The following is a 26,529-nucleotide window of genomic DNA, read 5'->3' as shown; positions in this document are numbered from 1 at the left end:
CAATGTCTTTCCTCTCTCCTCCAAGCATGGTGCTCACTATCCCAAATAAGAAGGAGAGAAGATAGACAGAAGAAATCAATCAACAATATAGATCAACAGCATGACTTTTCACTTGTTAGTGATATTTGTGTAGCAGGAAGGCAATTGTGCATTCATCTTTACAAGTTGCACTGTGAGATTCTACCTTATCATAAAGGTAAACCTGATCATTGGTGCTTTGCACTCAAGACCACTTTAACTCCATATACTTTATCTGCAAAGTTGAAAGAAATTTATGCTGAGCCTCTTCTGAAGCCTAAAACCAGTCTTTGGCTTATTACAACCCTCGAACTTGAGCCATTCTTCAGTTGTGATGCAGGTCAATCCAGGGATCCCTCTCCCAATTGTTCCCATCCCCCTCTATCAGCTCCTCAGATCAACCCTTCAAACCAAAGAAGCCCAACAGGTCACTTCTGTCTTGAGATTAAGCAGGAAGGATTGATAATGGCCTCCTGGAAACTAGTAATTCCTTAAACATGGCTTGTAGCAAGGATAATCAATGACTTATACTGAAGATGGTACAGCTCTCTGCAGACCATGGTCTTTAGTACCTTGCATCTCAAAGGCTTGTCCTTAAGCCAGCAGCCTTAGCATCACCCAGGAATTTACTAGAAATGTAGAACCTCAGCTTTCACCCCAAACCTACTGAATCAGAATATACATTTTTAAACAAAATATCCATTTAATTCTTAAGCACTTCCAAGCCTGGCAAACACTGGTTTAGAAAAGTAATGCTGTTTTCTGCAAATAAATGTGTTTCCTTCTGCAGGGCTTCTATATCTCTATATTAATATTCACTCAGATTCTCTCAGAGGGGTATGTATGTATAAAGCAGTGGTGTCCAAATATATCTTCACCTTAGAGGAACTCACTCCCAACAGCCACATATATTTTGTAGGAATGGGGAGCAGAGAGGTTAAGCAAATTAGAAGACTATTAACCTAAATTATCAATTTTGGACATGCTGAAACATTTGAGTAAGGGTTTTGTGTCTGGATAGATTTTAAGATCAATTTTCCCTTTGAGTATGGATCTTGTCCATGTGGATCTTGTCCATGATACCTCTCTGAGCTTCAGTGCTCATTAGTAAACTGAAGATGATAATATTGTATATGCTTCATAGGATTTTTTGAGCAACAAAAAGGCTCAGCACAGATGCTCACTCAGCAAACAGAACCTTCAGCTTCATTATCTAGAATAAGATAAATACAGGAAAATAGGTGAATAAAGTATACCAGATGATTATTGTGTAAAATAGCTAATAGGGTAGCAGGAATTTATTTATGTGGTTAAGCGATTAGTCTTTATGATATACTAAGATTTAGCCACAAACAAAAAAAAGATGTAGTGCCCAATTTTCCATTTCCTTTTTTCCTTATTACAGAAATGCATATGAATAAAAGAATATCTTGAAAATTTTGAAAAACTACAAAGATGAAAATTTTAAAAACCCACTTATATCTAGTACTCAGAGACAAGAAATTAATATTTTGGGTTATATCTTGCCTGTATTTATTCTTGCATACAAATGTGTCTATATATACAAAGTTTTATAGTACATGAAATGTTTTCTAACTTGCTATGTTCACCTAAACAACCAACTTAGCATATCGCTAAAAGCACTGGCATCAGATGCAGACTGCTGGTATCCCTGGCTCTGTCCCCAAGAAGCCATATAAGCCCAGCCAGAGAACTTTACCCTGCTATGCTGTCATGCTTCAATTCCTGCATCAATAAAATGGGAATAGTAATGGTGGGAACCTTGCTGGGTTGTTGGAGGATTAGAGAAAAAATTAGTCTCTATAAAAACAAAATATTACTTAGTACACAAGAAGTTCTAGGAAGATATCTATTCTGATTATTAGCTCTGTATTAGAATATCTGTTGAGACATAAAATATTCTACTATAAAATTATTTTAGACATTTGTCCATTTTTATTCTGTACTTAACATGGATTGAATTTTTGTGAAAAGATTAATTTCATTTTAAAGCTGTTTGGTTTTTTCCTGCCATAATAAATACTCCACTTACATGGGCATTTCTGCACATACTTTTCAACATTCTCTTAGGATATAATCCCAGAATTAGAATTTAATAGTAAATGAAATTATCATTTTACCAATATTGAAGTATGGATACAATTTGATGGGAGGGCCAGTGACATAATTCAGATCTGCTGGAGATCTTGAAAGACTTGAAGAATTTAGACTCTTCAGAGGAATATGTCCAAAGATAGAAAAAGAAGTAAAGAGACTACCCAGCAACTTTATCTACTTTAAAATGAGGGCTAAACTACAGCTGTGACTCAGAGAGGAAAGGATGATATCTTTGTGCTTTTGCCAGACATAAAAATAGTCTAGTGAATGATTTTGATTACTAGATTACTATTTTTTTTTAAGTTGGTACAATGCTGCTGCCATATGAGCTGCTAGACTTGGACTTTTCTTTGGCACAGAGATCATTACTCAACAGCAAAGCCACGGCTTTTGGAGCCAACTGAGACTGAAATCAAATTCACAGACCCTTGGCAAATCAAACACTATGCATGTGTCACTTTGTGAGCCTCCTGTACTGTTTCTAAGCCATCCAAACTCACGTGCTTATGCAGCCTTCTGTTCCTCTGGAGAGCTGAGAGTGGCACACCCACCTGCATTTTCATTTGATGCAGAACCCTCAGCATCTGGGCATCTCCTTCCTATTTCTGAGCATGGCTCTGCCTAGATACAGTACAGGCTTCTCATTAAACGTGCTTCACTCCTGATTCCATTCTCCCATAACTACTAATGTGAAATAATATCACCACTAAAAATTACACGGGAGGGCAGCAATTGTCATATCTCTGATAGCTTTTACAGAGGTATGAAATGTGCTATATTGGAAGATCATTTCATAATGGAATGGGTGCTTAATATTTGCTTTGGGACAAGGTCATGAAATTTGGTATGTACCTCATACTACTAAGAAAGTAAAATCTCTGAGACACTATGAAAGCAATTCTAAGAGGAAAGTTCATTGCATGGAGTTCATTCCTTAAAAGAAAAAAAAATCAACCAATAAATGACTTAACACTACATCTCAAAGTCCTAGAAAAAGAAGAACAAATTAACACCAAAAGCAGCAGAAGACAGGAAATAATTAAAATCAGAGCTGAAATCAATCAAATTGAAACAAAAGAAACAATTGAAAAAATTGACAGAACAAAAAGTTGGCTCTTTGAAAAAATAAGTAAAATTGACAGACCCTAGCCACGCCTTTGAAGAGAAGGAGAGAGAAAACTCAAATCACTAACATATGTCATGAAAAAGGAAATATCACAATAGACAAAAGATAATTAGAAATTATTTTGAAAACCTGTACTCCGATAAAATAGAAAATATTGAAGGCATCAGCAAATTTGTAGAGTCATATAATTTGCCCAAATTGAATCAGGATGATATACACAATTTAAACTGATCAATTTCAAGTGATGAAATAGCACACCATCAAAATCTACCAATCAAGGAAAGCCCAGGACACCCAAGTTCTACAAGACCTTTAAAGAAGAACTAATATGAATACTCTCCAATTTATTTCAGGAAATAGAAAAAGAGGCAGCACTTCCAAACTCATTCTATGAGGCCAGTATCACTCTGATTCCAAAACCAGGCAAATACACATAAAAAAAAATAAAACTTCAGACTAATATCTCTAATGAACATAGATGCAAAAATTCTCAATAGAATTCTGGCAAATCAAATACAAAAACATATCAAAAAGATCATGCACCATGATCAAGTGGGTTTCATCTCACAGATGCAAGGTACTTCAACATATGGAAATCAATAAATGTAATCCAACACATCAATAGATTTAAATATAAGAATCATGTGTACATCTCAATAGATGCAGAAAAAGCATTTGACAAATACAGCACTCCTTTATGTTCAAAACACTAGAAAATCTAGGGATAACAGGAACATATCTCAACATCATAAAGACTATCTATGTTAAGCCCCAGGCCAAAATCATTCTAAATGGAGAAAAACTGAAGGCATTCCCTCTAAAAACTAGAACAAGACAGGGATGCCCTCTTTCACCACTTCTATTTAACATAGTTCTTGAAACACTGGCCCCGAGCAATTAGACAGGTGAAAGAAATTAAAGGGATACATATAGGAAAAGAAGAACTCAAATTGGCACTATTTGCTGATGATATGATTCTATACATGGAAGACCTTAAATGTTCCACCAGAAAATTTCTAGAACTAGTAAATGATTTCAGCAATATAGCAGAATATAAAATCAACACCCATAAATCAAAGGCATTTCGGTGTATCTGTGACAAATTCTCAGAAAGGAAAATGAGGAAAACTACCCCATTCTCAACAGCCTCAAAAATAAAAAATAAAATATTTGGGAATCAACATAATGAAAGAGGTGAAAGATCTATATAATGAAAATTGCAGAAGCTTAAAAGAAGACCTTATAAGATGAAAAGATCTACCTTGCTCTTGGATAGGCAGAATTAATTTTATCAAAATGACCATACTTCCAGAAGCATTATACAGATTTAATGCAATTCTGACCAAAATTCCAATGGCATTCCTCATAGAAATAGAAAAAGCAATCATGAAATTCAAGTGTAAAAATAAGAGTCCCAGAATAGCTAAAGCAATCCTTGGCAGGAATAATGAAGCAGGTGACATCATTATATCAGATCTTAAACTATACTACAGAGCAATAGTATCAAAACAGCATGGTACTGGCACAAAAACAGACTGATAGACCAATGGTTCAGAATAGAAGACACAGAGACTAACCCATAAAACTACAATTATCTTATATTAGACAAAGATGCCAAGAACATGCATTGAATAAAAGACAGCCTCTTCAACAAATGGTGCTGGGAAAACAGGGAATCCATATGCCACAAAATGAAATTAAACCCCTATCCCTCACCATGCACAAAACTCAACTCAGAATGGATCAAGGACTTAGGAATACAACCAGAAACCCTGCGTGTATTAGAAGAAAAAGTAGGCTCTAATCTCCATCATGTGGGATTTAGGCCCCAACTTCCTTAATAAGACTCCTGTGGCACAAGAATTAAAATTAATAATCAATAAAATGGATGAATTCAAACTAAAAAGTTTCTTCTCAGCAAAAGAAACAATCTGTGAGCTGAATAGAGAGCCTACACCCTGGGAGCAAATGTTTACCCCTCACACATCAGATAGAGCACTAATCACTAGGGTATATAAAGAATTCAAAAAGCTAGATATCAAAACCAAAAAACAAAAACAAAACAAAACAAAACAAAAACTAATAACCCAATCAATAAATGAACCAAGAAACCAAAGAGACACTTCTCAGAAGATGATATATAATCAAGCAACAAACTGAAAAAAATGTTCAACATCACTAGCAATTAGAGAAATGCAAATCAAAACCACTCTAAGATTTCATCTCACTCCAGTCAGAATGACAGCTATTAGGCATACAAATAACAATAAGTGTTGGCAAGGATGTGGGGGAAAAGGTACCCTCATACACTGCTGATGGAACTGCAAATTGGTGCAGCCAATATGGAAAGCAGTATGGAGATTCCATTGACCCAGCAATCCCTCTCCTCTGTCCATACCCAAAGTACTTAAAAACAGCATACTACAGGGACACAACCACATCAATGTTTATAGCAGCTCAATTCACAATAGCTAAACTGTGAAAGCAAAATAGATGCCCTTCAATAGATGGATAAAGAAACTATGGTATTACTTACACAATGGAATGTTACTCAGCATTAAAGGAGAATAAAATCATGGCATTTGCAGGTAAATGGATGGAGCTGAAGAATATCATGATAAGCGAAGTAAGCCAAACCCAAAAAACCAAAGACCGAATGCTCTCTCTGATAAATAGATGCTAATCCATAATGGTGGTGGGGGGGGTATGGGAAAAACGGAGAAACTCTGATTGGGCAAAGGGGAGGGAGAGGTGGGTAGGAAGCATGGGGGCAAGAAATATGGTGGAATGAGAGGGACATCATTACCCTAAGTACATGTATGACTGCACACATGGTGCAACTGTTATATTGTGTACAACCAGAGAAATGAAAGTTGTGCTGCAATTGTGCACAGTGAATCAAAATGTATTCTATTGTCATATATACCTAATTAAAATAAATAAATTAATGGAGGTATTCTGACTGTGGGAATGTACAAGGAAGCATTTTTCTGGCTAGCAAACTCTTGTAGGTAAGAAGCACTCTGTTTCCCACGCTTGGAATGCCCAATAGTTTCTCCTTGAAGCTATTAAGATAACTATATAGGTGCACTATCCAGTTTCTATGGTGATGTCCTTGAAAAAAGGGCCCTGTGTTTATATTAGCCTGGACCTTATGTCAGTTATCTAGCATTTGTGTCTAAAGGAATATTAAATCATAATGTAGTCATGGTAATGAAAAGCTATGTAACTTGAGACAAGTAAATGTGTCTGCTGGGAGGAGCGGCCACTTCTCTTCTTGCCTCTGCGTTCTTTGTGTGTGTCCTTTGTTCACTTCTTTACAAATTAGTTTAAAACAAAGGTTGCCTAATACAAAGCCATAAAGTTGTAGTCCCATTTTTTTTTCTAAGAGTTTCATAGTTTAACTTTCACTTGGGATCTGATCCAATTTTAGTTTATCTTTGTAGCTAGTGTGAAACAGAGGTTCAACTTCATTCTTTCACCTGTGAATATTCAGTTATTTCATAACCATTTGTTGAAAAGACTTGTCTTTTTCCTTTGACTTATCTTGGCCCTCCTGTCAAAACTACACTTATTATAAATATAGAGGGTTATTTGTTAACGTCTGTTACTTTCCATTGGTATATATGTATCCTTTGCCAGTACCACATTGTTTTCATCTATATCTTTGTAGTAAAATTCAAAATGTCTAAGTGTGCTCTATTTTGTTTTCTTTGAAGTTATAAGTTGGGAAGTGTACTCTACCTTTGTAGAGACTGTTGCATTAACATTCCTTGTATGAATTTTAGATTTCCTTGTTAATTTCTGCTGGGCAGCTCATCTGGCCTCTGGACTGAAGGTGAGAATGGATTTGGGGAGTGTTGCTATCTTAAGATCAAGTCTTCTCCTTTTTTTTTTTGTTTCTACTGAGTTTTGGTCCATTATTGTATTTTGATTATTATTACATCTGCTGTGGTTTGGATAAGTGTCCCTAAAGGTCCATGTAAAAGAACTGGGAGGTGGGTCCTGAGGACCTTAAAGAACCAAGGCCTAGAATGAAGTTCATAGGTCATTGAGGGTATGTGCTTCTGGGACCAAGCCTATCCCTTACCCCCCTCCCTGCTCCCCTTCTCTCCCTCTCTCCCTCACCCCTCCACCTCCCTCTCTCTCCTTCCTAGCTCAGAATGTGAGCAATTTGCTCTGACATGTGCTCCCTGCCATTGCCATATGGTGTCCTTACCAGAGGGCCAAAATAGTACAGATGCCATATTTCGGACAAGAACCTCCCAAACCATGAGCTTAAATAAATGATTTAAATTAAATAAGTTATTTCACTTTAAAAGTTAATTGCTTCAGGTATTTTGTTTTCAAAACATAAAGCTGCAAATTATATCTTTCAACTATGGAGAAGGCTTAAAATGATTCCACTGGCTTCCTACCACACTCTGAATCAATTTTAAACTCTTCCTCTCTGTTCCATGATGTTTTCAGTAGGTGGGCACCAACTCTCCTCTTTGACCTTATCTCAAAATCTGCCAAGCTGTCTTCTTGGTTTTTCTTCCTGTTCCTGAATAAGCCTGTATCAGATCTTTTGCTTTTTCTGTTCCCTCATCTGAAATCCACTCCCCTAAAATCTTTGCAAGACTAATTCCTTATCATCATTGCTATAATTTGGATCTGAAATATCACCCAAAGGGCAATGTATTAAAGATTCAGTCCCTGGCTCAAGGCATCGTTGGGAGGTAGGGGAACCTTTAAGTGATGGGACATAGTGGGAGCAAGTAATGTCACTTGGAGAAGACACTGGGACCAAAGCCCCCTTCTGTGTCTCTCCCTTCAAACTGGCCACCGTGAGGGAAACAGCTCTGTTCCACCATATGCTGCACCCCCTGCCCCCTGCTGCCCAATGATGTGCTGCTTCACCTCTGTCCCAGAAGAAATGAGGCCAAGTGAATATGGACATATTATACCATGAGCAAAATAAGCCTTTTCTTCTTTTCAGTTCATTACCTCAGGTATTTTGTCACACAACAGAAAGCTGACTAAATCAATTAAGTCTATCTCATATAGTCTTTTATTCAAGATGCCTTGGTGAGTATACCATCTTGAACAATGTTGCAAGACTCTAACATCTTGAACAATGTTTGATACATAGTTTTTATCCAATAAGTATGCTAAATGTTGCTGAATGGATTCCTATAAATATTTCTACATATAACTATAACTACAGTCATAAAGCATAAGAGTAGTATATAATGTTTGACTAGAACCTATATGTTGGGTTTACACTCATTATATAGTTTTATTTCCCACAAAAACATTACAGATAGGCTCAATCATTCACTCTCAGCTGACATGAAGACTCTGTGGTTTAGGAGGCCAACTTAGTTAATGTTATTGGTCAGGTAACAGAGAAAATATTCAAATCCATGTAGTTTGTCATCTAAACCTGTAACCACAAACCATCTATGGCATCCTAGTGACTGAATAAGCATTTTTTTTCCCCCAGGGCCATTGATCTTCTGAGCAAACTTTTGGTTCTGTGCATTCAAAAATGTATGTCTTTAATTATATTAAACTTAGAAAATGATCCAAAAAAATGTTTAGTAAAGTCACTTGGTAGACAGCCTTGGATACCTTGTCAACTTTATTTTTATTCTCTTTGAACATAATAGGTGATACCATATTTGATTTAGTTGTCATTTAATTTAATTGTTTTACATGTTAATGTGCACAGTAAGATCAGATTATAGAAGGTATTTTAGAAGTTAAAACTAACAAACTTTCTTTGGAGAAAGAAAACATCTCTTTTTGATGGAGTTTTATTTTGCCATATAGTCTGCTAGCAATTCCAACTCTCTCATAAAAATTTAAAATTTAAACTTTAGCAAAAAACAAACAACAAAAAAGACAAATGACAAGCTTAGTTGAAAATGCATCAGTAAAAAAATTAAAACTTAATTTTATATGCCCTGATGGCAAAAGAAGTGTTATATATTTTAAGAATGCAGTTCAGAGAAGGAAAGAAAAGCAGATTGCAGAATACATTATTACATTTTAGTATGAAATTAAGAAGTTATTTCAGTATAAAATTTGGTGCTACCACTGTAATGAATCCAAAGTAAGAACTAATAAATAATACAACTTAGATATTTTCTTGTTATAACTACATATAAGATCCACAGCATGTTAGAGTTTCTAAACATTTAATTGCTTTCAATTTTTTCTTTAAAAACTTCTTTGAGCAATGCACATTCAATAGAAAATAATTAGTAAATCTTCTATTTTTTCATTTTTAAATATGTTTTATTTAGTTATATATGACAGTAGAATGCACATTGACATATCATAGATAAGTGGAGCATAACTTCTCAATCTTCTGGTTGTACATGATGTAGAATCACACTGGTCATGTAACAATACACGCATATAGGGTTATAATGTCCTATTCGTTCTAATAACCTTCCTATCCCTACCCCCATATTCCATCCCCTCCCTTCACTCCCTTCTGCCTAATATAAAGTAACTCTATACTTCCCTACCTCCATACCACTTACTGTGAATTAGCATCCACATATCAGAGAAATCATTTGGTCTTTGGTTTTTAGGGATTGGCTTATTTTGCTTAGCATGATATTCTCCAGCTCCACCTATTTACTGGTAAATGCCATAATTTCATTCTTCTTTAAGGCTGAGTAATATTTCATTGTGTATATATAATACATTTTCTTTATCCATTCATCTGTTGAAGGAGACCTAGTTTGGTTCCATAGTTTAGCTGCTATAAACTTTGCAAAGTGGCAGGATATAAAATCAACACGCATAAATCAAAGGCATTTCTGTATATCAGCAACAACACTCCTGAAATGGAAATGAGGAAAAACACCCCATTCACAATATCCTCAAAAAAAAAAAAAATACTTGGGAATCAACCTAACAAAAGAGGTGAAAGATTTATACAATGAAAACTACAGAACCCTAAAGAGAGAGATAGAAGAAGATCTTAGAAGATGGAAAAATATACCCTGTTCGTGGATAGGCAGAAATAACATCATCAAAATGGTAATATTATCAAAAGTTCTCCATAGGTTTAATGCAATGCCAATCAAAATCCCAAGGGCATTTCTTGTAGAAATAGATAAAGCAATCATGAAATTCATATGGAAAAATAAAAGACCCAGAATAGTAAAAGCAACTCTAAGCAGGAAGTGTGAATCAGGCGGTATAGCAATACCAGATTTCAAACTATATTACAGAGCAATAGTAACAAAAACAGCATGGTACTGGTACCAAAACAGGTGGGTGGACCAATGGTACAGAATAGAGGACACAGAGACTAATCCACAAAGTTACAACTATCTTATATTTGATAAAGGGGTTAAAATGCAATGGAGGAAGGATAGCATCTTCAACAAATGGTGCTGGGAAAACTGGAAATCTATATGCAACAAAATGAAACTGAATCCCCTCCTCTCGCTATGCACAAAAGTTAAATCAAAATGGATTAAGGAGCTTGATATCAAATCAGAGACTCTGCGTCTGACAGAAGAAAAAGTTGGCTCCAATCTACATGTTGTGGGGTCGGCCTCCAAATTCCTTAATAGGACACCCATAGCACAAGAGTTAATAACAAGAATCAACAAATGGGACTTACTTAAACTAAAAAGTTTATTTCTCAGCAAGAGAAACAATAAGAGAGATAAATAGGGAGCCTACATCATGGGAACAAATTTTTACTCCTCACACTTCAGATAGAGCCCTAATATCCAGAGTATACAAAGAACTCAAAAAATTAAACAATAAGATAACAAATAACCCAATCAACAAATGGGCCAAGGACCTGAACAGACACTTCTCAGAGGAGGACATACAATCAATCAACAAGTACATGAAAAAATGCTCACCATCTCTAGCAGTCAGAGAAATGCAACCACCCTAAGATACCATCTCACTCCAGTAAGATTGGCAGCCATTATGAAGTCAAACAACAAGTGCTGGCGAGGATGTGGGGAAAAGGGTACTCTTGTACATTGCTGGTGGGACTGCAAATTGGTGTGGCCAATTTGGAAAGCAGTATGGAGATTCCTGGGAAAGCTGGGAATGGAACCACCATTTGACCCAGCTATTCCCCTTCTCTGACTATTTCCTGAAGACCTTAAAAGAGTGTATTACAGGGATACTGCCACATCGATGTTCATAGTAGCACAGTTCACAATAGCTAGACTGTGGAACCAACCCAGATGCCCTTCAATAGATGAATGGATTAAAAAAATGTGGCATTTATACACAATGGAGTATTAGGCAGCACTAAAAAAAATGACAAAACCATGGAATTTGCAGGGAAATGGATGGCACTAGAGCAGATTATGCTAAGTGAAGCTAGCCAATCCCTAAAGAACAAATGCCAAATGTCTTCTTTGATATAATGAGAGCAACTAATAACATGGCAGGGAGGAAGAGCAGGAGGAAATGATTAACATTAATCAGAGACGTGAGGTGGGAGGGAAAGGGAGAAAGAAGGGAAATTGCATGGAAATGGAAGGAGACCTTCAATGTTATACAAAATTACATATAAGAGGTTGTGAGGGGAATGGGAAAAAAAAAACAAGGAGAGAATTGAATTACAGTAGATGGGGTAGAGAGAGAAGATGGGAGGGGAGGGAAGGGGGGATAGTAGAGGATAGGAAAGGTAGCAGAATACAACAGACACTAATATGGCATTATGTAAAAATGTGGATGTGTAACTGATGTGATTCTGCAATCTGTATTTAGGGTAAAAATGGGAGTTCATAAACCACTTGAATCTAATGTATGAAATATGATATGTCAAGAGCTTTGTAATGTTTTGAACAACCAATAAAAAAATTAAAAATAAATAAATAAATAAATAAATATGTTGATACAGCTACGTCACTGTAGTGTGCTGATTTTAAGTCCTTTGGGTATAAACCTAGGAGTGGGATAAATGGGTCAAATGGTGGTTTCATTCCATGTTTTTGAGGCATCTCCATACTGTTTTCCATAATGGTTGCACCAATTTGCAGTCCCAGGATTATTTAGTATGTCTGACTGGACAACTTCAGTTAATGCCTTACATGGCTACTTTTTCTACTGCTAGCCTAGTGCAGATGGAGAGTGTGATTGGTGAGGCCAAGATGTCTTAATGCGAGAAGGATCTGTACTTGTCATTCACTCTTGTGTTTTCAATGCCTAGCACAGTGTTTGACATTTGATTGGAACTCCATGATATTTCGCTGACACTAAGTGGATATCAATTTTTAGATGTATCCTATTTTTAAATGTGACCAGGAAGAAAGCACATTGCCACTTAATTTATGACAAATTATTTCTTATTATTTTACATATTAATTATGCATTTATCCAAAATATGACTCTTGATTTATTTTGACATGGGTTTATTACATTTATGTGAAAATGAAAATAGAAGCTAAGAAATTAAACTCTTCACAAAATTTTTATGTTCAGAGAACAACTAATTGTATTTTAGCTCAGAATTGCTGGAAGTGCTTGTTTCTCAGTACCATATAAATCTTCATGCTGTAAGAGCATCAAAGGGGGAATTACCAAAAATTGGGCTTTCCTCTTGTTTCTGAGATTTTTCTTACAAGCAGCTCCCATTCATTTTGTAATTTTGCTGCTGGTGGATCTTAGATCTTATCAGACAGTTCAGCAGAAAGCTTATAGATTACAGTATCAGAAATCATATCCCTCCTTAAATAGTCCTCAAGTTGTCTTTAACTGAAACCTCAAGAAAATGAAATCATTCTGGTATTCCAGCAACTATTTCCATCAAGTTAGCACAAGTGCAGTCAAGGAAATACATATATGTATATCCATGCAACTACATGTCTAACAGTGTGGTGATGGTTTTCCATTGGTTGAAAGGTACATCCCAACTTCAGAAATGTTAAAATGTGAAAAAATTTACATTTCAAATTGATGAAATATATTAAAATAAGAGAGGTGTCAGAAAGAAGATAAGAAATATGGGTGAAGGGCTGGAGATGTGTCTCAAGTGGTAGCGAGCTCGCCTGGCATGCGTGCAGCCCAGGTTCGATCCTCAGCACCACATACCAACAAAGATGTTGTGTCCGTCAACTAAAAAATAAATATTAAAAATTCTCTCTCTCTCCCTCTCTCCTCTCTCACTCTCTCTTAAAAAAAAAAAGAAATATGGGTGAGGATGGCATGTTTTATGTGTAATAAAATAGATGGAGCCCATAGCTCTTGCCTTCTCCTTGTTAAAAAAAGCTCTTCTCATGGAGAAATATCACCAGGAACAGTTGCATACAAGCTCCTGTTAAATTTTAATTAAAATAAATTCTATTGGCTCATTTTATTAGTATTTATTAATAAACTCTAGTAGAGTCAGCACTCTTGTAGTTGATAAGGATCTGATCAGGAATCAAAAGTTCACAGTGTTGTCTTCTAAAGGGGGAAGCCCATATTGTAAATAAGTAGAAATTAATTAAACCAGATGAATCCAGAGTAATGCCTTTTGTCATGTTATTGATAGGGAATAATTGAAGTAGGAGGAATGATTTTTAGATTGGCAGTCAGGGAAGACCTAATTGAAAGCTGGGTTCATTGACTAAAAGCACAAATGGATGGGTGAGTGAATGAATAGAAAGAGCCATTTAGAAATACTAACTTGGCATAGCTTTCACTTAACTTTCCTCATTTATTTATTTCTGCAACAGGAATCCCTGCTCTATTCCAACTCCAAATTAAGGAGAAATGTCATCCATTTCTCCCCATTAGAAAAGCAGCTTTTTCCTCTGTGTGAGCTGATTTAACCAACAAAATTTACACAAACCAGAGGATATTTCTCTGAATGGATTTGTGAGAGACTTTTAGTGATGATTAAAGTCGAATATAAATTATGGTTTATTTTTGACATCTAAATGTCAGCATTTTATCAGAGAACTATGAAAATTGTCTTATTTTTAAAAAATATTTTCTATATATAATTAGCTGTCAATATTTCTTGAAGATTTGTTTAAATTCTTGTTTTAATAAGGCAATTACTTTTTAAAAAATGTAGAAACACCAAAATTATTAGTCTCTGTGGGTTTTTAAGAGGTTCACCATCCACATAAGCAAAATCTCTACAGAACGTGTGGCAACAGTTTCATGTAAGTGTCACTTGGTGGCAGCATAACAAAATTGCTATAAAAGTTCTTAACTTGGAGAACTAAGCTCTTTAATGAATAAGCTGGTGAAAAACATTAATGCTATTTTGAAAAGTACAAAAAACATGACAGTGTTTTTAATAAGTTACTGAGGAAAATCTCTTAAAATACCATATTATAAATGGTAAAAATTATACTTTCATTAATATAGCATTTATTAAAAAAATATTTGTTGTTTCTATTGTCTGACAGAATTTGAGTTAAGAATTGGGCTAGAAAGATAAATTCATCATGGTCTCTATTATGGGCTGAGTTGTCCTAAAATTCTCATGTTGAAGTATGAAACCCCAGGACTGTAGAATGAGACTGTATTAGAGATAGGGTCTTCAATGGGGGAATCAGGTTGGAATGAGGTCATTAAGGTGGACTCTTATCTTCTATGACTGTTGTACTTCTAAGAAGAGGAGATCTGTACACAGACACACACAGAGGAAGACTGTACATAGTCACTGGGAGAAGACAGCCATCTACAAGCTCAGGAAAGAGATTTCAGAAGAAACCAACCCTGCCAACATCTTGATCTGACTCTTAGCCTTCAGAATTATGAGAAAATAAATTTCTGTTGCATAAACCACCCAGTGGTATTTTATTACAGTAGCCAAGTAAATTAATAGTTTCCAGGCTTATGGGGCTAACATTGTTTTATCTTTCCACAATATGGATCACTTCACAAATTTGCATGTCATCCTTGTGCAGGGGCATGCTAATTTTCTCTATATTGTTCCAATTTTAGTATATGTGCTGCAGAAGTGAGCACATGGGGTTAGTATTCTTTAAAAACGGGGGGGGGGGAGAAGTAGCAGCAGCAGAGGGAAAGTATTTATAAGACAACATGACAGGTTTTGTAATAGATGTATAGATGTATGCTCAGATTGTGACGGTGTCTTGTTGGAGAGTGGACACTTCAGATGATGGTGGGAGGCCCCATATAAGATTTAGTGTGAAATTTTGGATGGTGAATAAGAATTTTCCATGTAGATAAATTGAAACATGAAGGAATGGCATTTAGGGAAAGAAGCTGTTGAAACTGGTGACGGATGGGAGTGCATGCTGTACTGTGAAAACCACACATCGTACTGATTGCTGATGCCTGAAGACAACCTAGAAAGGTAAATTGGAAATAGAATTTGAAAGAGCCCATAAGACATATGAAAGTATATACTAATTGTCCAAATCATTCCTTCTTTGAAAGGGGTTGAGGTGACATGGAAAGTAGGTTAAAAGGATAAAGTAAATAAATATAGATAAAAATAAAAATAGATCAATAAGATATGGTAACCATAAGAACCAGGGTACTTGCAGTGACTGAGCTTAATTTAAAGGTTCTGAAGTCAGGACACAAATAGAAAGTTAAGAACGTTAAAATAAGATAAGAAAGAATATGATAAGAAAGTTCATTTTCTTAGTGTTCATAAAGTATTTGAATTAAACAGGAAGGGCAATTATTACATTATATAGGGATATAATGAATATTCTCTTCAGCAGGATTTTGCTGTGTGTAGACAGATTTTGTTAGAACCTCCATAGAAATAATCATCTATGTTTCAGTGTCTTCATGAGCTCTAAGACCATATCAAAACATGTTCCTAAAACACATTTCTAATAATGAATTTTGGTAAACATCTTATTAATGTTCAAATTAGCAGCATGCTCAGAATTTAAAGGTGGTGTGCTGTGGGGCTAACCGAGTGGCAGAGCATTAATCCAGTCCAGGTGAAGCTCTTTGTTCAATCCTTAACACTACAAAACAAACAACAAGAAAAGGTGATTTGTTTGAATTGATGTGTTGATTTTGTGGTCACATGATTTACATGGGTAAAAATTCATAAATTGCGTCCATGTCTACCATATCTTTTAATCTTCCTACAAAATATTTAATAACTACCACAAAACTAATTATGTCACGTGAATTGATAGCCTAGAGATAAGACCCCATACTGTTTACATACTAATATAATTAGGAATGACATAAGATCAGTTTGTCTTGTCTCTTATTGAAATTATATTTGAAATATGCAGTTAATATATTTCTAGATAATGTCTCCTTCAGTCTTAGAGAAAAAAAATGTGCACACATGTACATGGGCTGTAACAGTCTTCAAATATAGATGCTGCATATATAGATATATCTTCTTTGTAGAAAAGGAGACTGGGAGAGGCACAGAATCTCTATTCATAACTTGTCAATGTCAACAACAGTTCTTCCTCCAGGTGAAGTCTGATAAAATTAAAGAAAATAGATCTTTAACAAAAATAATTGACAGGTGGATTTCAAAAGCACCAATTTTCACCAGGTGTGTGTGTGTGTGTGTGTGTGTGTATGTGTATGTGTATTTCTAGAGAAGTTACTTGTGTGGCTTTATGTTAAATTACACAAAGTACTCTACATCCAAATAATCTATCCATATAAAATCTGACAACTGGGAGGGGTAAAGTATTGGTTTCATTTGACAATCATGGGACTTAGAACATTTCCACTCAAGACACAGTATATTATTCCTAGGGCACTTTGGTGAGGGCTGAAGGGAAGGTTGAAATATGCTGAACTAAAACTCCTAGGAAAGATAGTTTGTATTCTTGGATGAGCTCCAGCAATAAAAAGCATTTTATCCTTTATACTTCATTCTAGCATTCTAAATCCTCAACAGCTATGGTATATATGCCTGAAATTTTGCATAATTTAATCTGAGGCTAGCTCTTCTTTTCTGGCTTTCTAAGGCTAGGAAGAAATCTGTAGATTTGCACTGCCAAGGCATTACTACAGAGCTCTGAGTGTCAAGCAGGGCATGTATCCTGGTAAAACACAGGGACTATTTCTCTTCTCAAGCCCCATGGCCAACTCCCAGGGAGGAAAGCACCAAAGTCAATGAGAGCTCTTACACAGTTTCCAAATTCTAGAGCTCATGTGAAATATGATTGAAGAGAAATGTATTAAGCAATTCTATGCCTTCTGCACAATGAAGCTGCGTGGTCAGAGAATGTCTAATGGTGTTACCCAGGAAATATTGCAATGCTTAGGTGTCTAGGTATTGGAGAAGTTCACCTTTATGACAGGCTCCTAATAGGAAGTGATCTTAACTGCAAAGAGCTCTTAAAAACAACTAGTCCACCATATGGAGTGTTGATTGCAGACCATTGAGGAAAAATATAGATGAGAAAATGGCAAAAAGGGAAAATGCAGACAAAGAGTATTAAAGAGGGAGACAACATCAGCCTACATTAATATTATTTCTTCTCCTCCTCCTCCTCCTCCTCCTTCTTCCTTCTTTTTTAGATTGACATCCATGTGTGCAGCATGCTTTTAAGAATATTTATGTTTAAGCATTTATAGTAAATCATATGTATGCATGTATGTGTGTATATATATATGCTTTGAAGAGTGTGAGCTCAGTGACTTCAACAAATCTGTTTTGTTCACATTCTTGATGAAATCTGCTTTGTTTGCTTTCTGGATTCTGTCTCATTTCTAACCACATTAAATGGGATAGACAATAATGGCTGTAACACTTACAGTGGTCTATGACTAATGAAGATTCCAGGGGTTAACATGGAGGCATTCATACCTTTTTCCTCCACAGCTTGATTTCATACTCATATCTTTGATATGAACTATTATATTGATCATAGAACTAATCTGACCATGTATTTATTCATCATCTCATTTGAATTTTAACCACTTTATATAACTTGGTTTTTAACTCTAAAATAAGATTTGTTTAAAAAATGATTTAATATTCCTTTGGTGAATAATATGAAAAACTTTAGAAATTGAATTAAATACTCCTGGTGTATCATGTTGCTCTTTTCATTTCACATGAAACCACACACTCAGATTTTTTTTTTTACTTTCAAATTTTTCTCTAATATTTGCTTAGATGGGCACTTGACCTTAAATGTATCAACTTGAATTTGTCTCTGTTGAACTTTACTTTGTCATGAAGGAACATTTTTTCTCACATAAATCTTATAGAGTAGAATGGGTTAGAAACTGAGTATTCAATATTCAGCTTGACCATAAGCAATGAACCATGATATTTTGGGATACCCTAGGTGTTTAATTGACATATCTACTCTGAGATGCTCTGAAGTATTCAAAGCAGATGTAAGAACTGAAGATACATGTAGGTCTGAAGACTTTGAGTTATGAAGAGAAATCTTGAGTTTACTGCTCTATGCTTGAATTTTGAGGCTGCTAGGATGGATTTAGCCTAAAAACTCTGTGAGGGTACCTACAAAAACACTAGGACTTATACTGAGCAACAAGAATGTTCAGGAACCTGCAATCTGCCTTAAAACAAAATGGAAAGTTACTGAGGAGTTGGTGAGAAGTGTGATATCACGGGGTGCTTCACTCAAGGCAATGTTGAAACAGATGCTCTGAGACATTGTCCTCAAAATAGCAGCATAACACCATAGCTACAACTTATGAGCCCAGATGGACACATTTTATGATCCATTTTACAAAGAGTCATGCTCTAACTGCACTCTTTAATTGCTGACCAGGTCTGAAAGATATTTTCAGAGCTAATGATATCTAGTAGTCTACGTAAGAGATGGGACCTGGATTCAGTGAGAGGTTTCACTGGAAAGCTATCTCTGGAAATGTAAATCAGGCTGAAGAGAAATTACCATCTCCTATATCTAGTTTTTTTTTTTCCCATTCCTACATGCATCCTCTGGGGGGAAAGGGTTTTACTTTAAAGTCATCTTTACCTAAGGAAAAAGTAGATGTACCTGGACTTCTTTACTTCTATATTCTTCAGAAAGAAACAAGAATATGCTATAAATTCTGGGAATCAGGATCTTTGAATAAGTGTGTAAGACATTTGTCGGAATCTTAGATTCTTACCTAGTCATAGCCTTTGGTTAAAAGAATATGCTTAATTCCATAGATCTTTCTTCAACTCCCATAGAAATGCATGAATTTAATCTCAACTTCCTATAGAAAAATATGGCTAAATAATTTGCTTAAAAATTACACATGTTAACATTGGTGAATTGGAGTGGGAAACTGATCATGAATAAAACATTAAAAGAAAGCTGATGCACTTAAACATGACATGTGAAATAAAATCCTATTACTCAATTCATGTATAGAAAAAGTGTTTAGCATAATAAAGTGATATCAAAATGATTTTAACATGAAATAATATTTCATATAGACATTGTCATGGAAATATTGAACTTGCCAACATGTGTAGCTAAATTTTCCCTCTGCTCTTATAAAATAGACTCTGTTCTCTCCCTCTGAATGTTAACATGTGTTCTCAATGCAGAGACAAGTCACTCCAAACAGAAGGTGTTCAGCTCTTTTTGGAATGGTTCCCAGCACAGCATCCTCCAGTGCAATCTTCGGCCATAGATGCATGAGCCAGTTCAATAGTGCAATAAACATTCTTCCCTTCCCCCACTTTAGTGGCCCAAATAGTAATTTGTCCAAGAAATTGCCTGCTGGTGCTATAATGTCAAATCCCACTACAACTAGCAGAAAGGTGTTTATGTCTACAGACAAATGAAAGAGCAGGGACACATCTATTAAGACTGCAGAACACTAAACCACTAATTGCTTAAAGTAATTGGAAAACATATTTTAGGAATCATAATACAAACAAGATCATTTCATAAAGAAATTATTAAGTAAATAGGAACAATTTGGATCATTTTTACCTGATCTCATTTCTGTTAGGCATTTAAATTTATATAACATTACTCTCAGAGGCCAAGCAAGCCTGCTCTAAAGTAATAATAATTCCTTTTCTGAAGAATATACGGGTTACTTAAAATCAGAAAATAGAAGTTACGGCACTGAAGAATAAAATTATCTAGGAGAATTGCCCAGAATACTAATAACCTCAAAATGAATTCAAAATTGAATACTTTTTTTACTTCACCCTGATTAAAAAACAAAATTATTCAATGACAAAGAAAAACAGATTCAGTTAAAATCACTCATTATAACTATCTTCCATGTTCCCTTCTCTACATTTCTTCCACCCATACTCAGGGTTATAACCCCAAATATATATCATATTATTTGACACAGAATATATTGGTGAGAATCATCTCTATTTTGTAGATATTTTCTATGCTGTATCTGGCTTAATTCTATTTTAATAGATTTATTAATTTCTAACAATCTCAATATGCACTATATAAACTCTCACTTTTGCCAAGATTACTAAAACATGCAGAGGAAATAATAATAAAGGATAATACCTGTATTCAACACATTTTAGGATTTGTGTTGGAGGAATAAAATAGTTTAATATTGGATTTGGCTTTGGTTTTTGATTGTTTCCTAAATTCTCTATAGTGATATTCAAAAATATATTAATTGTATTTAGAGGTTGAGTTTAAAATATGTAGAAATATTCAGTTGAGTTTTGCTAAGGACTTGGCATACATAGCAGCATGAGACAAAGCCTCTTTTCAAGTTTTAAATCTCTAGGATAATAAACCAGTTTCACTGGAGACAGTGTATAAACTGCTGATTCCCTGATTAAAATGTGACATAAAATTTAACTTATCAGGTACTTCACGTTTATAGTGTTTACCTAGTATGTAGATTTTAAAAGTCCCTTAAGTATACTTGTGTTCATAACTCTGGAAACAATTTTTTTCTTCAGTTCCTGAATGTTATCAGGAAAGACTCTGATTAAAAAAATATCTACATCAGTGTTAAATATTCAAGTGTATTCGTGTGTGTGTGTGTGTGTGTGTTTGTGTGTGTGCGTGTTTTACTAAATACAGACAAAAGTGTTCTAAAGAAATGGTAACTCAGAAGGGGATAAAAGAAAAGATGGCATTTTTAATTGAAGCAATCAAAAGATCAAAAGGGTAGTTTTGCTCCAAAATTGGCGTGCATTAGAATTACCAGGAAAGCTTGCTAACAGTTTAAATTCTTAGCTCCACTACCTAGAGATATTTCAGTATGTCTGAGATGGAACTCAGGGATGAGTTTTCTAATGAATACTTCATGAAATTATGATGCATTTAAATTCCTTGGCATCACACATCATGTCTACATGGTAATTATTTACAGGATTAATAATTATTGGAAAATATTTAAAAAGTAGTTAGTGAATCATAGTGCAGTTGGGAAGCTCTGGAGTCACTAGCAAATAAAGCCAGTCATCTTGTTTCCTGCTTCAGGAGAAAAGAGGAAGCTTTTTAGAATAGGAAATTCTAAAAAGAAAGGAATTTCCCAAAGACCTCCCAGAACACTTATCTACATAGTGGTACCCATGATCCTATATTTAGCAAAAATTATTACTGTGATCAAACAGCATCCCTCAAGACCAATCACTCAATTTGACAAATATCTATCAACTAAATATTCCAGAAATTCTTACCCTTCTATTATAAGAACATTTTACCTGTTTGTTCTCTATTATCAGTAATATGAAATGTCCTCATATTTATCTCATTTTACTAAAAATAAAGACACAACTCCATTTCAATTATCCCCTCAATTACAATTCTAAATTTCTTTTTATAATGAATCCCTTATCTCTTATCAGTGTTTCTTTACTTTTGCATGTTTTGACCTCCCACCAATCAGGATTTCCCCCTTTCCAACAAAACTGCATGAAAAGATCTCTGGTGACCCTGATGTTGCTAAAACCAAGAGTGGATTCTCAGTCTTTATCTCTCATGTCCTCGTAAAGGCATTTGACCTAGGTCATGCCAACACATTCAATACCCTCACTTGGCTTCTAGTGCATCACAGTCATTTTTTCTCAGGCTCCTTTGCTTCTAATTTTTCTATCCTTTTCCTTCCACTCCCACCATTATCTTCCCTTATCTCTCTTGACAGTTATGTTAGAAATTCTGTGAGTCGCCATGACTTTACATACCATCTACATGCAGATGATTCTAAATACAACTCTCCGGCTGGGATCATCTCCCAAGAACTCCACTCATACTTCCCAAATTCCTCTTGAGTGTTCAACGTGCAGCTCAAATTTAACATTTTCAGAAACAAATTCCTAATCATTTGAGATCCTCTCTCTTGATCTACAACTCCACAGCCTTTTCTACCCAGGAATGTGGCAATTCTGTAACTTCAAATTCTTCAAACAAGAATCTTGAAGCCATTCTTCTCCTTTTTTCACATCACATATCTGATTCATCTCTGAGTCCTTTTGGTCCTTCCTTTAAAATATATCCAGAGTATCACTTATTATCACCTCTAATGTAACATCCCAGTCTATTCCTTTCAGATCTTCCTCTTACAAGGTACACAGAGTGATTCTATATTACTGTGATTCAGATCATGTCACTTTTTCTGTTCAAAAACCTAAAATCCCCTCTCACTCAAGAGTAAAGACCAAATCCTTGGAGTTACCTTCAGGAGCAAAATTAAGTCAAGGAAATTCAAGTCAAGCTAGGTCAAATCAAGTGAAGACATGCCAATCAATACAAGTTGAGACGATTCTAAACATGTCAAGTCAGGAACAAGACAGGAATTCTAGTTCTGAATGATCTCCCTACTCACCTTTTACTTCCTGACTTCATCCCTTCCAATATTATGTCATTGGGCACCAAACCCATTGCCTTTCATACTATTCCAAAAATCCCAAATCATAATCTTTGTTTCTGCTGTTTTATCTGAAATGCTTCCCCAGAATGCCCTGTGATTTGTTCATTTTTTTCCTTTTCATCTTTATATAAATATCACTCTTTCAGTCAAGCTTGTTTGTCCATCCTAGCTAACAATGGAAAGCCCTCACAATCTAGCATCCATCTCTCAAGTTTGGGGCGTTGAATTCATAACTATTAATAGGTTTAACTTATTTATCTTTCTTATTGCCCATCAGTTCCCCATCTCCCCCAACATATAAGCTTCATGAATACAGAAATTTTTGTCTAAGTAACCACTGTACTCCAGAGAAACACCAGGCTCAGAGCAGATATTCGAGAACCAGCTCTTGAAAGATGAATGAATGGTGTTAATAGTACCGTCAAAACATAATTAACAAGATCACCCTGAATCTGGATACACTTTAATTACTATCAAAATGTGAATGGGGTCCCAATGATGAAGCAGTATTGAAATTCAGTGTCACTGTGTGAGCCACTTCCTTCCTCCACCCTCCATCTGCTCCCTTTTTCCCTTGGGCTCTATGCAACCCTATCTAGTCCTTCTAAAGCAACCATTTAAATGTCTTGAGGGAATTCTGGTGAACTAAACATATATCATCACTTGGAATACTTTCTAGATAATACATTTTAATCTTGTATGAGAAAATTCCATTACAGACTTCCTTCTCCCACCCCTTACCTTAAAGAGTACCTTAACTAAAAATATATGCACCATAAAATGTGTTTGGGGTTTTTCTGAACACAAGTATGCTACCACAAAATTATTTCTTTTAATCCTTTGTGAGGTAAAGGTGGTTAGGTTTGATGCAGCGATGAAGAAATACACAAGGAGGCAAATTTCCCCCAGAAATATGAACTCCAGTTGTAATCAGGTTTGTAAACCCTGTTCAAAAAGTATTAGGACTGGGCTTATATCTGTGTGCCCTCTCTACTGCACAGTTGTATTTCCAGGGTGTAGAAATTCTTGGTATGTTGTATGTTATTTCTCTCTCTCTCTCTCTCTCTCTCTCTCTCTCTCTCTCTCTCTCTCTCTCTCTCTCTCTCTCAGAAACAAATTAAATCAAACGATTAAACTGTACCTAGGCAATTTATTCTATTTGGCATTGCTTCTTAAGGGTTATTGAGATCAACTTAAACTCAAATAGAATAGAAAATTACAGAAACTAGAATAAATATAATGAGGAAAGTCAATTCTATTTGTTTGTTTATAAAAGGCCTTGTTATATAAGAGAACTGTTAGATTAACTTTTATTTCTATAACTCTGAAACTCTTCAAATCAATCTACTAATCACAGTAATTTGACACTTAATTTTTTCCAGTCACTGCTAGACAATTTACATACATTATTTGTTGTAGAAAAGTCCTAGCACCTGGAAGTCTTTCTGATAATAGAACCCAAAGTACTTAGCAGAACTCTAGGCATTTCACATGCATTAAGCCCTATAGTCATAGAATAGTATCCTCCAGAGAGGGATTTCAGAAACTTTTAATTTTCTTCCTGAGAAACTATCAATCATTCTTCCCTGCTAAATGCAGTCAAGCTTTCCTGAAGTATCCCTTTTTTTTCTCCTATTTTCTAGTAGTTGGTCTTTTGGTGATAAAGTTCTAAACCAACATGGTTCATTCTTCTGCATACAGTTATTTGTTTCTTCTGGGTACAGTGATTGGTTTAATGATAACATGTTAATTAAAGTCATCAAGATACATTTCAACTTTTACTGAAGCTATTCTGTAGCATATAAACCAGAAAATGTAGCCCTGAGACCTGTTTACAGTATTTAGGGACCATGAAGAGAGTAGTGTCCTCAAATAAAACAGACATGAAGAAATGAAATGTATATAGAGAAATTGAAGTTTGGGACAAAGCCTTGAAAAATTTTAACTGTTCTCTTATGTGACATATTAAATCACTCAATTAAGCTGTTTTGTTTTTGTTTTTGGGTTTTTTTTTGTGTTTTTTTGGCGGGGGGCAGGTACTGAGGATTGAACTCAGGGGTACTTAAACACTGAGCCACATCATCTACCCTACTTTGTATTTTATTTAGAGACAGGTTTCACTGAGTTTCTTAGTGCCTTGCTTTTGCTGAGGCTGACTTCAAACTAGCCATCCTCCTGTCTCATCCTCCTGAGCTGCTGGGATTAAAGGCATGCGCCACCACACCTATCTTAAGCTGGTTTGAGTTGTGTTTTCCATCACATACAACACAGTTTTCTAAATAATACAGAACCCTTAGAATTTGCAGCTTTAAGCAAATCATTTATAAATATAACTTTATTCATAATGGTAGTATAAACTAGATTTAATTATTTAAAAATAATATCCTGATCTAGCAAATTTCTATCATAAGTTATTCAGTATTAGATAATTTGATGAATCAAATTTGGATGCATATTCCTAAGTTTCCAGTTAGTATTACACAGTACTACACATGTATCATAAATCCTTGTAACTATTTCTTAATTTCAAGCAACATTGAAGTACTAAGCAAATTATCTATAAGACACTGTTGAGGCTGGGAGAGAGCGATAAGGCCTTGCCAGTGATGGAATAACCAAAGTCCAGTAGTTCTGGGCACATTGGTGAGAGAGGAAGGGATGGAGACAAGAGTGGAAACAACGATTGGTGCAGATGTGAGAAGAGGACATCTTGAAGAGCACAAGCTTGAACTTAAACAGAGAACTATGGATTTTGAAAAATAATAGGGATCAAAGGACTATAGTAGAGAAGGGGGGCGGGAAAATCATCTTTAAATCATTCTATGGGATATACTTCAAGAGTGAGAAAGAAAGAAATTGTGGACAGTAGATGCTGGATAGAGGTGTATCTTCACTTTGAGTTTCGGCAAATTTTTTGCTAGTCCATTTTGGGTTACTAATAACTTAATATCACATACTTGATAACTTATTAAAAATACTTTATTTTGGCTCACAGTTTTAGTCTAGGTTTGAAGGGTCACATTTGCTGATGGCCTTTCTGTAGGCAGAGTCCCGATACAGTGCAGGTTATCACCTGGTGGTGAGAGAGTGCAGGAGAGACTTAGCCAAGGTGGCTTTTATGTTAGTTAGACCCACTCTGGAGATAATCCATTAACCTCTTAATAGTATGAAGGGATCAATGCATTCTGAAAATATGGCCATAATCACCTCTTAAAATTTCACCTGCCCTCACATCTTAACATCTCATAATGGAGATTAAATTCCAACAAGCGTTTCAGGAAGTACAAATCATATTTAAACCACAGTAGTCTCTTTTAAGATTTTTCTCTTCCTTCAACATAATATCAATTTTAATTTTTATATTTCCATGGTTACTCTACGTTTTTCTTCACTTGTCACTTTTGAATGGATGGAATTTTATAGAAGAGTAATGACAACACCAGAATTCATATTTTAATCAGGGCATTCAGTTTATAAATGTTTTATATACACTGTTTCATGTAGCCACTGAGGAATGGGAATTATATTATATA

The 26,529-nt window shown here is 35.3% G+C and overlaps 1 protein-coding gene and 1 non-coding gene across 13 annotated transcripts in view; both read right to left on the bottom strand.

Moving 5' to 3' along the window:
* Positions 1-26,529, bottom strand: part of Magi2 (membrane associated guanylate kinase, WW and PDZ domain containing 2) — a 1,272,989-nt gene that overhangs the window by 1,118,881 nt on the left and 127,579 nt on the right. The window lies entirely within an intron of this gene.
* Positions 15,106-15,211, bottom strand: LOC144375547 (U6 spliceosomal RNA). The gene has a single exon (XR_013435614.1). It is a non-coding gene; the product is annotated as a U6 spliceosomal RNA (small nuclear RNA).

The sequence above is a fragment of the Ictidomys tridecemlineatus genome, chromosome 2 (genome assembly GCF_052094955.1).
Source record: "Ictidomys tridecemlineatus isolate mIctTri1 chromosome 2, mIctTri1.hap1, whole genome shotgun sequence".
Lineage (NCBI taxonomy): Eukaryota > Metazoa > Chordata > Mammalia > Rodentia > Sciuridae > Ictidomys > Ictidomys tridecemlineatus.
Note: the sequence above shows the minus strand (reverse complement) of the source record. Positions and strands in the feature narration are given on the sequence as shown.